The 14818-nt window shown below is 43.2% G+C and overlaps 1 protein-coding gene across 2 annotated transcripts in view; it reads left to right on the plus strand.

Moving 5' to 3' along the window:
• cux2b (cut-like homeobox 2b) overlaps positions 1-14818 on the plus strand; it is a 103445-nt gene that overhangs the window by 50153 nt on the left and 38474 nt on the right. The gene's annotated exons all lie outside the window — the stretch shown is intronic.

Here is a 14818-nt window from a genome sequence, read left to right on the forward strand (position 1 = left end):
CTCCGCAGTGCCAGGTTTAATTTCTACCGTCCTGACAGCACAAACCTGAGAGCCTGGAGACGTCACGCCTGACTGCCGCTGCTGTGCAAATGTTAGCCATGTTTGAGGATGGACGCATGCATCGCACCGGCTGCCCTGCTCCGATTGGCTCTCTGACTTCTTTTACATCTGCTTCCCTAAACTGATCTCACCTGAAGAGACATGCAATCACGTTTCCCCCCTTCTGACCTCTCACCAAACACCTGCAGACGTCAGACAGGAACGAAACTCAGAGGCACTCTATAGCCGGAGCTCACCTCCGCCGATCACGGTCGAATACTCGCTGCGAGCCACGAGAGAGCCGCCATTCGGGTAAAGGCACAAGCCACTTGCACCGTTCCCCGCTCTCCCCTGTTGGCAAGAGTGCAGTCAAATTACCCACTAAAAATGTGTGAAATGGGTGGCTCGGTGTTTGGCACTGACAAGCCAGAAGAAATAAACATTAACACTCTTAAAAACAGGAGAAGCTCATCCGAGGATGAAAGACAAAACAGGAGAACGGATGCGCCATTTTTTCAGCGTTGTTGTCTGATTTCAAAGTAGAATATGAGGAAAGCTGATGTTTTGAGATTTGCTTTGCCACTGAAGCGGGCACGGACACTTAGCCCTACGCTTGTCAGTTTATGTCAAGGGATGCGTAACTCCTCATAAAGGGATGTAAATCCCTCTGTTCATCTGTGGTGACCCCCCCCGCCCCCTCCCACACACACACACACATAGCCGCAACCTCAGAATGTCTGTATTTCACTTGCATCTGTGCAATCAAGTTTTCATTCTAAGTGAAATCTCAACATAACAAATTACATCTCCAAACTTTTGGAAGAAAGCCCTGATAAAATTAACCAAATTTTTTATTTAGACTTGAATAGAGCGACTTTAAAGCAAATCTATTGTCTTTCATTGAGACTTTTTTTTTGCAATTTTTTTTTTGTTTCTGTTGAGCTGGAGTATGTAGTTATGATTGATCTGGTAATTAAAAATATGCAGCGAGTGAAATTAACTGCTCACTTTCTCTTTTTGTTTGAGAAAACACTGCTATGTTTCTCCTCTCTCCAGGATAGATAATTTAATTGCACACATCTATGTTTTTGCACCACATTCATCTGCCTCATTATTTTTTCATTTTCTTCTTTCTTGTGGGTGATCGATGAATTGATAAAATGATGGAGCCCATCTTAAATAATGCAAGGAAAAACTTATACCTGCTACTGGCTGAGTCTCTGAACTTTTGTTCTTCTTTCAAATTGTGTTTATTAAGCCGTGAAGGTAGGTCTTGCATACTGTAATATATTTGTCAGATTTTGCTGTTGCTCCTCTGTGAGTCGAAGCTCTTTGGAGATGATGCTTGTTGAATTTTATATCCTGAATAATAAAGAAACTGGGAATTGCAATAAAAACAGCCTGAAGAAGGCCAACCTACCTAGGGAGCATTTATGCTTGAGAAGATAACAGCTTCAAATGTCACGTGCGCCTTCTTTAGGCCCGATTCTTAAAATATAATTTGACCTGACAGTTTGGGTCTCTTCTAATATAATATAAGTGCAATTCTAATTAACACGTGTCTCTACCATAACTAGATCCTGCAAGAGCCCCCCCCCCCCCTAAAAAAAACCCTCCACTTACATACTCATCACAGAAGTTTTACTTGGACATTTCTAAGACATCCGCTTGTTTTTAATTCTGATTTTACACTGGACATATGATGTCCTAAATCACACCGTACACTTTTAAGATCCAAACCCACTGATCAGAGTATGCTTTGCTTTAGTCAGAAACGTGTGTTATGAGTGCCACTGCTGTGCTGTTTTTTTTTCAGAGCCATAAAGTGGCCATGGTGGCCTGGGGAGAGTGTCAAACACATCCTCAATTAAATCAGTTACTTTACATCTGTGCTCGCTGAAGTCCCTGTAATTGGGTCTCACTGGATTTGGCAGGAGGGCTGTGGCTCTTAATCTAAAGGGCCCAGTGTGGAGAGGGGTGGCGGTGCTTGCAAGCTAAAGGGCTCAAGTCATCTGGTTTGAATGCTAACAGTTAGCGGAAAAAGGGAAAATGTCAACTGCAGCCAAACAGGACCAGGAGGGGGTCACAACATTGCATCTTGTTACTTTGAGTCTATCAATGGGTGATTATTGTCATTGTGAAATTTGAGGTTAGCACCACCTATGGGTCATATCAGAATTGGAGGACAAATTTTGCCTTCAAAATTCATAAAAAACAAACCTTCACTTTTCTGATTGTCTGTTACGTATTCATCAATAATGGGTAATAAAAAATCAAAGTCTGTCTGTCTGTCTGTCTGTCTGTCTGTCTGTCTGTCTGTCTGTCTGTCTGTCTGTCTGTCTGTCTCTGTGTGTGTGTGTGTGTGTGTGTGTGTGTGTGTGTGTGTGTGTGTGTGTTTATATATACAGTTTTGATGAGCATGTGTCTCCCACTAGGTGACATATGAAGGACAGCTGAAGGTGCAATGAGATCCAACGATGGGCTTGCTTTATTACATCTAATATTGAGACCCATCTCTGCCCATTCACCTGAAGGACAGGCCGCTATTCCCAAACTAAATCAGCCAGCGACTGTGTTGTTCGAGGGCGTCTGCCAGCATGCACACAAAATCACACAATCCCTTTGGTCAGCCAAGGCAGTCATGCATGAATATGTGCTTTTTCTGGCCTCTTCTCTCATACACGCATCCACACTTGTATGTGCAGTCGCGTGTCGTCCAACCTCGACACACTTTTGGCGTGTGTGTGCTTCACCTTAAAATTGCTAATGGGTTTGGAGCTGTAATGCCATGTACCTGGATGAACATTCTCCTTTGCTGTCTAAATGAAGTCGTTTGTTAATTTTTTTTTCAACTTTCTTCAGCGGATGTTCTAACGAGGCAGAGCCTTAAATAGCACAGTGGCTAGCACTGCAGAACCATGACATCCCATGTGAGACATTGCCCAAACCACAGTGGCTGCAGCAGTGCGTCAGATTTCTTTATTTATAACCCTCATAGAATTGTCCTGCACTCTATGCATATGGTGGGTTACATAACCATCAGCAGCCAATAGATAAAGTCAGATCCTATATATGAAGCTGGCGGAAAATTTGTTTCTAAAGCTGCCTTGTATTAGTTTAGAGCAGGGGTGTCCAAACTTTTTGCCAAGGGGGCCAGATTTTATGTGGTAAAATGTCGGGGGGCCGACCTTGGCTGACATTCTTTACATTGAACAACAATATTGTTCAACAAATTTTAGTAAGCCAGTCTGTTTCACATTTCCATTTTTATTTTAATTTCAACAATCTTAAGAATTTCTTTTGGTTCATTTGAAACAGGAATTTGAAATATGACATATCAGTCAATATAAACACGGAGTGATGTCTTGTTAACTCGTGAGTGATGCCCTCTAGTGTCTAAATGCTATTACTCATTTAGTGAATGCTATTACTCATTTAGCCACTAGAGGGAAGCAGTACTCTATGAAACATCACTCACCAGTCGACAAGACCTCAGTCAATGCAACACGTGTTCCATTGCGCCCAACCTGCGGGCCAGACGGCACTGATTTTATGACAGGGGGCCGAGGGCCGGATGAAATTCGACCGGCCCGCGGGCCGGACTTTGGACATGCCTGGTTTAGAGCTTCAAAAAGTGTTCTTCACTATGGTGGCAGCATTGCATTAAAAAATAAATTAAAAAACGGCATTGCATTTTTACATTGTGTCGATGATCAAATTAATCCATCATTATTTTTGATCATCGATTAATCATTCAAATACCTTTTTGGATTCAAAAATTTCCAAATGCTCCAAATTTCAGCTTCTGAACAGGAAATATTGTACACTTTCTGTGGTTGCGCAGGAAGGTGCACAGACACTGCGGAGTGCAATTTTATTCATTTCATTAAGATGGAATAGTGACAAGCTTTGAAAACATCAACAACAAAAATCATCAAACAAAGTTACAATGGTGTGTCCATGGTTACAAGGTTAAGAAAAGAGCCAGTACTAATCCTTATTTCCTACTATGCTTGCTTTCTGTTTGCAGACATTGATAGTAACGGTGTATTGGGCGTATTGGGAGCTGTACGCACCTCTCAACACACTTTCAATTGTGACTGCACAAACAAGTTGCAACGTTGTTGTAGATTTGTATATGTGTGTGTGAGTCTATACTGTACTCATTGTACTAGATGGCCGAATTAGGGAAAAAAGACCAAGTGTTTGATGAACTGAAGTCTCCCGAGCTACAATAAAGTCTTGTTTGTCTTACGTAACGCGATGCATGATGGCATTCAAACTCCCCTAAAATGGCGGCCCAATTCCAATTCCAATTCCAAATTGTACAACTTTGTATTGTATCGCCTCAGCAAAATGCATTCACCCATAAGTCAAATTGAAATGGCCCTTCACATCTGTCACTTTCTATCGTTACCATGAAGGCTGGTCATTACAATCATGCCAGTGAATGCCTGGCAGCGGAGGTCAATCTTTGTCCATTAACCAAACAGAGCTCATTTGTTTTACAGCCTTAGTGGCGTGTTGGCACCAGTGGACGTGAGCTTTAGGCCGCCATCCAGCAGCCACAGAAGGCCTCCCAGCAGACTGCATATCAAGATGGGACTTGGCCAGCACTCTCAGAGAGGAATAAGGAGACTGAGTATGGGGTATCCCCATGTCCCTCGATTCCCTCCCACTGAACTCAAATGTACTCCTTTAGTCTAGCCCAGTGGTTCTGAACATGGTTAAATGTACCGAACCCAACCAGTTCACATGTACATTCACCGAACCCTTCTTTTGTGAAAAACTAAAATATGATTCCAGAAGTGTTCCTTCAGTTTTGAGTTGCTCAACCTGGCATGACAAATCATGCAGATAGGATACTGAGTCCCATCACTTCCCGTGATGCATGTGAATCCATGTTGTAAATATTCGTCTGACCGCTTAGACAAGCAATGTAATCTACAGCCGGTGGTGGACAAGCGGGCGTGTCATAACTAATTGACATGTTGAGTCGGGTATTTGTTAGCCTTCATGGCAGAGGTTCCATCGAACCCTTGTGGTTCGATCGAACTCAAGTTGAGAACCACGACTCTAGTCCATCTAAAACAAGCGGTAAGCACAATCTGGTTAGCGCATCTGCCTCAACGTTCTGAGACGTCACGTTCAAATCTTTACGTAGGCCTTCCTGTGTGGAGTTTGCATGAGCGCTCTGCGCTTGGCTTTCTGCCAAATTCCTAAAACATGCATACATGATAACAAGCATGCTAGGTTATTTGATGACTCTAAATTGCCAGAAGGTGTGAATCTAAGTATATAATTGTCGATATGTGCCCCGCGGGTGGATGACTACGGGTTCAGTGACCTGCGCCATTGAGATTGGCTCCAGCACACCCACGTCCCTAATGAGGACTATAGAAATTGGATGGACGGATGGTAAAACGAAACACTTTTTAAAAGAATTATTTTCACTGAACAGACATCAGCTCATTCTGATCATTCAGAATATGAAGTACACGGATCGCAAAGGAAGCACGAGTGTTCGGATTTCAGGGTTGTGCACATCAAGATGGGGACCGAACCAGGAACCTGCAAGTCACCAATAGAAGACAAAATTTACTTTTCTTCAAAAATCACGTGGGTTGAAGTGAATACACACATTGAAGAGATGATCCATCTTGCCCACCTGGTCTCATAAAATCGGATGAGATCCCATTTTGCTCGCACTCTGACCTGTCAATGACATCCAGCCTGCCTGGGCATGATATATTTCTGTAAAATATGCATGACATCAAAAAGCCTTAAAGGTTATTGCAAATTAATAATGAGTAGTGGGCTAAGAGCAGTAAAAAATAGCCTTCCCTTGGTGCTGTGTTTAAATGTTTAATTTAACACGCTCCAGTATAAATATGGACTCCCTCCCAGCAATATGCCAGGTCCCAAAGCTGAGCGAGACGATCAGCCGTCCGGAACATCCAAACCCAGACCACCAAGCTCACACATAAAGATCGACATTTTGATTCATGCAGACATGAGGGATCATCAGGAGGCGTTAGCTGTTATCTTGAAAAGACACAACGCTTTGCTCTTTGTGTCTCTAACAACATAGAGAATCATAAAAGAACCATTAAAGAAGCTGTTTTAAATCACATCAAGCGCGAAGTCTCTGTAGACTCCCAGACACTGAAAAGCTCTTTCTAAACCTTTTTTTTCTAACGCAAGTTAAATCATTGGCCCTGTAGCCTCATCTCAGTAATGTTTGAGGACACTGCACAAAATTGCCTTACTCATGTTTGAAACGTAAGATGTCTGTTCCTGTGTCGCTCATTCTCGTTGGAGCCCGTGACAGTGGCAGCCCACTCCGAAGTGAATTTGCCGGGCGACTACCTGGAAAACATCAACAGTCATTAATTATGTAAAACTCTCCTCACAGTTGGAGCAGGCAGAGCTGCGTACGACCGTGGCGCCCGCTCTTATTAGACTCAGTGTACTCTACAACAAGCCCCCACTGCCTGGAGGCGTGGAGAGATAATCAACACACCGCCATGAGCCCCACTCCCCCCTCCCCCGTCAAATTGAAAGACACAGACACACTGAACAGTACATGCAGACACTCTTCATGCAATGTAATAGTGTCTCCATTTTTTTCTTTCCTTCTCCTTGGCAATTGTTTCTGCCGCTCCTGCTCCACAATGAATGAAAATCGGCAAATCTGACAAGACAAATGATATGCCGTGTTTGACGGTGAAGCCGCGTAAAAGAAAGTTTGCCATTGTTGATGCGACTGTCACCGGAGAACTTCTGGTGTGTGATGTGTGATACAGAACCTGGCTTGTCTGAGAGTACTACAGTACATTCGACCATAACATATTTATCAAGCAATTATCAACCCCATCAATTTTGTCTCTTCTCTCGACATACGACGGCCATTGTTTGGCAGACGCATGGTCTCCGTTGTGTTGTCGTTGCAGTCAAAGAATCGTTCGGTGGTGCTGTTCTCTTTGGCGCATGCATCTTTGGAATGATGTTCCTCCTCGCTGAAACAAAGGCAGCACTGACACCTGTAATTAATTAGGCTATTATGCATTCACAATGATAATTGCCTCACTGGAAAGTCACCAGGCTTGTAAGAGCGAGCGCAAGGGAAAAAAGAGGATGGAGAGAGTTATCCATCATTGCAAAGCCCCCTTTTCCTCCTCTCTCATGTCACGCCGCCTCACCTTGACTGGTACGAGGAAGATCTGGAGAAGCAGTGTCAACACGTGTCTGTCGGTGAGATATGGATCTGTGCTTGCCAGGGTCCGACCACTCCAGTGGGCTTTGACTCACTCTGGCACAGTTACCCGTGACACCCCATCTGTCGGGAGGTTTGCTCACGGTCTACGGTGCCGAGGTAACGGGGACACTTTATTTTTTATAATTAGCCCTTGCCGAGACTTCACCGTTTAATGCTTCTCCCAGAGATGAAATGGAGTGCAGGTGTTCTCATTACTATACGTTGCGCTCGACTCTCTTTCAGCTCATCAGTTTGCGCCTTTATCTCAGTTTCAGCTCACCCCCATTCCTTTGCATCTTGCCAAGCGAGATACGTATGAAAGACGCCTTTTCCTCTAGGTGTAGGTCATTTGCTGCGTCAAACACTTGAAAGTCTGCACTCAAATAAAATGACAACTTTTTGTCTTTTTTTAACTCCAAAGACATTAAGAAAAGATTTGTTTTATTCCCTCCATTTGTCTCGTCGCCGCTGTTGACTTTGCGGTGACTTTGGTGCATTTTGAGTTTTTATTACAAGAGTATCGCAGCATTTCTGCAGCCTCTGAATTCGAAAGGTGTACCTGGAAACCTCTCTTGCTTGAAGCAGATAATGCAGTACAACTCAGGTTGAACGTGATCAGTTGTGTTTTCATCAATATAGAGGAAGAAAGTTTCAATGCAAAAATATACTTTTCATATCAGATTTTCATAATACTGTGAACCAGCTGAATCATAATTAAACTGGTACTCTAGTTCTTTTCGTTCCTTGATTAATTTTATTTCACAATGCTTTTTTTGCGGATTATGTATTTTTTTTTTTGGCCAGTACTTTTTTTTCTCACACGTTCCTGAATTACACTTGCTTATGGTCCCTTACGTAATAAATATCTGTAATTACAGTGAAACTCCTCTGCAACAAAATCATGTTTGCAGCAAGACATTTTTCACAACAGGGGTGTTTTCACTGTAGCAAATTTAATCTCAGATGTAAACACACACACACAAACGTATCTGTACTCTTTATTTTTATTCCAATAGTGCATATGTATGAGCATACACTTATTTGACACTTCATATAGTCAGTGTAGAAAGAAAAAAAGGGAAAGAAATTGCGAAATTTACGATCAGCATTCACTTTCACTTACATCAATTTCTTGGATAATGTCTTTTATTTTGTTTCCTCCGTCTTTCATTTTGATCACTTTTACCCTCTCTTCCAGCGTCAGAGCTCTTCCTGTCTTATACACACATAACATTAATATCTGTACAGTGTCTTTACAATCAAGTCTCCGCAGATGTGCTATGTGCGAGGGGTTTTGGGGCAGCTGGTGAGAAGATGGGGAAGCCTACTCATGATCAGCTCTGCACATGCAGAGTTGTGAAGAGTAACAGACAGTGTTGATCAGATTTGAACTGAATCGATTTCTACTTGAAGCATCAAGTGGTTGCGATGGTAAAAATTCTGCCACAGAGACCATCCATATAAGTCGTGTCAATGACCATGATGTCATCTTTGGTTGCTGTCTCCATGAAAAGACGACGTCAAGAGCGGATGTGTCATTTAAACATTTGTCCTATCTCACTCAACTGTTGTTCTTCTCAACTCTCCGGTGGGATGTTTGGTGAGAGAAGTTAATATGTAAACGGAGGAGTGAGACACGAGGACTAAGGAGGTTACAAGTAAACTAGATTCAGCCATGGTATCATGGCACCGCGTGTTTGCATCGCATTGGAATTGGTATCACGCCACAAAGGAATAATGGTGTGTCTCCTGTGACTGAGTGGAAGTGGCATCAGCCATTTGTGAGAGCGGGTCTTTGATTGACAGGCATTGCTGATCTGAATTGACGCGGTGACGAGATGTGTGTCAGTGTGCTGACTGCTCATCTCGCTTTGCACCCAGAGATGGGCATAGCCAGCGCCATTTTGCCACTGCTGCTCCGAGATGCATGTCACCATGATTAAATCTCCCCTCGATCGCTGTCTGTGGATTGCGTGGGTGTGCATCCTTCCAGGTTCAAGTGTGTGCGTGCAGTGGGACACATGGGTCTCTCACCATCTAGACGACCGTATATTGCTGTAGCATTTACCACTGACCCACGTCACAGTCACTCCACGGTAACGCAACAATCAAACAAACAAAAGCCAGTGGCGACAGCCGAGTGTGCAGCGCCGTACTTTGAAATGCTGATGTATTTCCTTCTCGTCAAGGAGATTTTAGACATTAGATCTATGAGTACTAGAATTTTTTTTCCTTTTTCTTTTGGCCGTTGCCTTTGGTTGCAGTATCACAGCGAGAAACATGTATCTGTAAGTGTGTTAATGCCAAAATAATTGTATGGATAAAATACAATTACCGGTATGGTTTATCTGACTGTGTAGTTCGGGGTCTACCCGGATAGGGGCTAGGGTTAAGTCTGAAAATCGGAGCCAGTTTATCATGATATTAATAATTGGTCCATGACAATGCTGTATTATTGTGCTTGGTGACATTCATGCTTCTTTTTGAGTTAGTGTAATTTTAACAAAAAATGGACTGGAGAGGGTTATGTATTTGCTTAATACATTTTTGACAGCAAGAAGCCATTTCAGTCAAAACTCAAAGTTTATTTTTGGTTCTGCATGATAAAACTCCTTTTGTGACACTGACATTAACACGCAAGAGCAAATATCCATTTGATTCTCTCGCTAAGGTGTTTAGACAAGGGTAGTAGTGGACTTCACACAGTTTTTGTCTAATAAGCATGGAGTGCGACGGGGGCTGTTGTGACATGCTGTCATCTTGTGGGCTGGGCTGGCACTCTGCAAGCTCCACACTAGGATGGACTCCCTATGATTGTGCAATGACCTTTGCATCATGGCCAAGATGACAGGTAATTTAGAGACCTATGGGGAATGTGGAACTCCACAATTGCGGTCCCCATTCCATCCGCAACACCGACGACATTCACCTTGAGATGCACAATATGTCGGAATGTACACTGCACAAGTGTGTGTGTAAACACAACCCCACCCCAACAACACACGCACACACATTTCCAGCAATTGAAGCTTAAAAGCCTAATCTTTTCACTGTGGCTTAAAATGAGCCAAACCTACATACGTGCACTCGCAAACACAACATGGAAGTGGTTAGCCTTGACAACACTCCAGTCATTGCCACACAATAATCACGCGCAACATCACAACCCTACCTCATACAACCAAGTCACTTTGGTGTCAAAAACTGGAAGGCAGAGGAGGATGACTTATAGTAACATTTGCAGAATCATCAATTGCTATAACTTTAATTAATGACTGCATAATTGCTTGTGGGCAGCACGGTGGTCGACTGGTTAGCACGTCCACCTCACAATGCAGAGCTCATGGGTTCAAATTTGGCTCCGGTCTTCCTGTGTGGAGTTTGCATATTCTCCCCGTGCTTGTGTGGGGTTTCTCTGCATAATCCGGTTTCTTCACACGTCCCAAAAACATGACCGCTTTAAATGATCCCTATGTGTGATTGTGAACACGGATGGTTGTTTGTCTCTGTGTGCCCTTTGATTGGCTGGCAACCAGTTCAGGGTGTCCCCCGCCTCCTGCCCAAAGACGGCTGGGATAGGCTCCAGCTCGCCCGCGAACCTCATGAGGATAAAGTGGCTAATGGCTAATGGATAATGGACGGATAATGGCTTGCACTTTTTAGCGGATCTTCTTTGATAATACGGCCATTCATAAAGCTCCCTGTAAATGTGAGATCATTCTCATTCTTCCTCTTGATCATTTCAAGACGTGCTATTGTACTTTGTTCACAGACATGAACATGGAGAGAGATTAACGCATGGAGACTCATTTGAGGGTGGTATTCCCAAAGGTTCATAATAAGTATTTCCCAGCAGCCTTGTCCTAGGGGCTGCAACACTGCCCACTTGCTAGGGCTGTGAAGAGTTATGGGGGAGTGCTAACAGGTTTGCTTTGGCTCTCTCTCTTGCTGCTCTACCCCAGGCTTCACTCCTGCTTGTAAACTCAAATAGTGGCCAAACCCATTCCCTTGGTGGTCGTTTCCTTTATGACGAAACGCGTGAAAAGCACGGAATGTGCTGTGAGACCCAACTTGTGCCAGATCTGTATTGTTTTTAGTCAAAATCGGAGGTCCTCAAATTGTAGATCTCTTTACAACAACCATAAGTTCTTCTGTCTACCAGCGTGAGACTTCTGTTCTAGCAAACCCATTGTACCGGATTACCATGGAGATGACTGTGACTCCCTGATCAACTCCATATAATAAGATAAGATAAGATAAGACAAGATAAGAAAACCTTTATTTGTCTAACAATGGAGACATTCCCAATTTACTGCAGCAAAATTATGAAAGGAAGAAGTAGAAGAACAAGAAGTATATAAATGATAAAATATGAATATTAAATCTATTCCATATTAGAAATGGGTGAGTGGGGGTGAGTGCAGGTTTTTAGATCCGTCTATTCAATAGCCTGACAGCAGTTGGCAGGAACGAGCGGCGGTACCTCTCCTTCTTGCAGCGCGGGTTTATCAGTCTCCGGCTGAAGGAGCTGCCCAGTGCTGTCAGGGTGGCCTGGAGGGCATGCGAGGGTCTGTCCATCATAGCTTTTAGCTTGGCTAGCATCCTCCTGCTGCCCACCTCCTCCAGAGTGTCCAGGGAGCATCCCAGGACAGAGCTGGCCCTCCTGACCAGTCGGTCCAGTCTCTCTCTGTCCCGGGCCGAGATGCTGCCTGACCAGCAGACTATGCCACAATGAATGGCTGACGCCAGCACAGAGTCCTAGAAGGTCGTAAGGAGTGACCCCTGAACTCCAAAAGACCTCCGTTTTCTTAGCAGGAAGAGCTCTTCCTGATCAGAGTGTCCGTGTTGATGGACCAGTATAGTTTATTGTTGGAAGAACACCCAGGTACTTGTTGTAGGTCATCAGAATGCACCTCTTTTCGTAGTACTTTGATGATAGCAAGGGTGGGGTGTCCATCCCAAAAAAATGTGTCTGCTTGCTTCTCAAGGTAGATTAATGGTGTGATTGCTGGGCTAATCTCTGGAGCCTTGTCCTTGCCTTCACATCTTCTTAGGTCTTTTTTTTTAATTTGCTTATGAATATCTGTGTCAGGATGGTCATGACACAAACCATAACAAAGCCAGGTCAGGAACTTTTGTTGAAATAGCACATTTCAGGAACGGGTTCTGACCAGAAACAAGATACCAGAATGTATAAAACTAATCAGCTCGAGAATAATTAAAAAATTCTGCTACTGGTCTATAAATCACTTAATGGTTTGGGTTCTGAATACATTAAATAAATATTGATTTAAAATAAACCCAACAGGACTCTGAAATCTGCAGACTTGGGTCAATTAATGGAGCCCAGAGTTCATAGCAAACATTGTGAAGCTGCATTTAGTTAGTCTCCAGGTCAATCTGTGGGGCTCCAGTCGTGCTCCTCTTCTTTGTCCATGCAAAATTGAGTGTACCTGAGCACTTTCTGTGGGCTGCAGCTAACTCCTCCAAAAATGCAAACCTAGCCAGCTACCAGCCAGAAGGCATAGGAAGAGAGGCATGGTTTGAGGAAAACAACAAAATCATCATTATCTTCAAAACGTTTGTCGAGCTTGTTGCTTCTCCTTCCCAGTTATTGTCCGTCAAATTTGCACAACAAATTGATTCACACTCAGGTTTGTTTTCTGATGGACAGTATGATGCCGTGGATGTGCGACTGAATTGAAGTTGCAGTCTGCTAATTTTGTGCTCATTTTTGGTTTGAGCATATGTATATTTTTGTGACACAAAACGCCTCAAATTTGGAGCAATCTGCCACAGTGACACCTTTTTCGAGAAGGGATTGGGGGATTTAAATGGACGTAAAGCGGAGGGAAACAACAATACAATGTTGCAGGGAGTTGGCTGCGAGCTACATACTATTACATCTGTATTGATTGGGCGCCAGCCTTTTACATTTTCCATGATCTCTTCTGAGCTGCTCATCGTGGCATTGATGGGGAGGAGGAGGGGGTTGCTTGATCTGATATTATGATATTTCTTTAAACATGATGTTGTTGCTATGCCTCCCCAGGGAAAACGGCAGCCATTTCCAGTAAATCAAAGGCTCCACGTGCCCAGGTTGTTTTTTTTCCCCCAGACACCTTAATTATGACTCCACTAAACAATCCTAATACACCATTAGCACCACCGTCTTGTGAAAATATTTTTCAATTGTTGTCATAGTAGTCAAGTAATTACAGCTACGAAATCGATTGCGATATGAATTAAAGGTATTGAGAAGCACCTTCTGCTCTTCTTTTGACTGAGTAAACAGTTCAGAGGTCTCAGCAGGAGCTAGACTAAATGTAACTCACTTATTCGCTCGAGCAGGTGCTCTTTCCAGAGAGCCCGATGGCGGGCTTATTCACTTTCTTTGTGCCTCCTAATGAATCGTTAATTGGTTTGCGTCACCCACTGAGCTGAGGTTTGCAGGCTCTGCTGCTGATGATGGGCACCGTCACTCGCCAGCATTCTTGTGCAGGCATTGGATGACAATAACCAGGCCAAATATCACCTTGCAAGGCGCCATCTTTGTTACTGATTTACTGCTTTATTTTTGTATATATGTTAGTTGCTCCATGTACAGCAATTTGTTTGCAGCGATGGCTGTTTGAAAGTGCTCTATAAATACAGTTGAGTTGAGTTGAGTATGTCTTGGCAGAAAAAAGGATAATGACACAGCTTCTGATGATTCGTAGTTGATTAAGAAAAATCAAATGGAAATTATGGAATTAACATCTTTAAACTTACTGAAAGACACTTTCTAAACACAAATAAAACGTAAAATAAGATGTGTGGAAAAGACTTTTTTGTATTGCATTGTTGTGTCTTCACACTGCACCTTTTATTGCCTCACGGGAATAAATAGTTTTTAGAATCTGAATTTATCCATGTGCCTTTAATCGTCTCGTGCATGCGTGTGTGCGTGACACATGGTTCTCCTAATAAGACACACATCATGCATTCCTCAAGCTGTTTATTTGTTACTCTGTCACTCGTCTTCTATATATATTTTTTTCAAAGGTATGAACAACCTTCCACGCTCACACTCACACCTAGGGACAATTTTGAGTGTTTAATCAGCCTTCCATGCATGTTTTTGGAATGTGGGAGGAAACCAGAGCACCCGGAGAAAACCCACACAGGCACGGGGAGAACATGCAAACTCCACACAGGAAGGCCGGTGCCAGCTCCGGCCTTCCTGTGAACCAAACCCTGTCCCTCTGAACTGTGAGGCCGACACACTAACCACTGGACCACCGGGCCACCCTATTGTTATTATTATTGTATTATTTACATTATTATTTATGTCAGTGGCATAGGTAGTTACAACGAACCTGTCTGTTACCCTGAAAATGCAAGCTCAGATTTCAGACCTGAGTACATTTGTGACTAAACTGAGACAAAATCATTATGTCAGGATGCATACTTTTGATTATTTTTGTGTGGTGGTTTTACCATGAGGTTTTTCATACACAATACTTGCTTTGGTTCCACAGG

The sequence above is a fragment of the Hippocampus zosterae genome, chromosome 6 (genome assembly GCF_025434085.1).
Source record: "Hippocampus zosterae strain Florida chromosome 6, ASM2543408v3, whole genome shotgun sequence".
Lineage (NCBI taxonomy): Eukaryota > Metazoa > Chordata > Actinopteri > Syngnathiformes > Syngnathidae > Hippocampus > Hippocampus zosterae.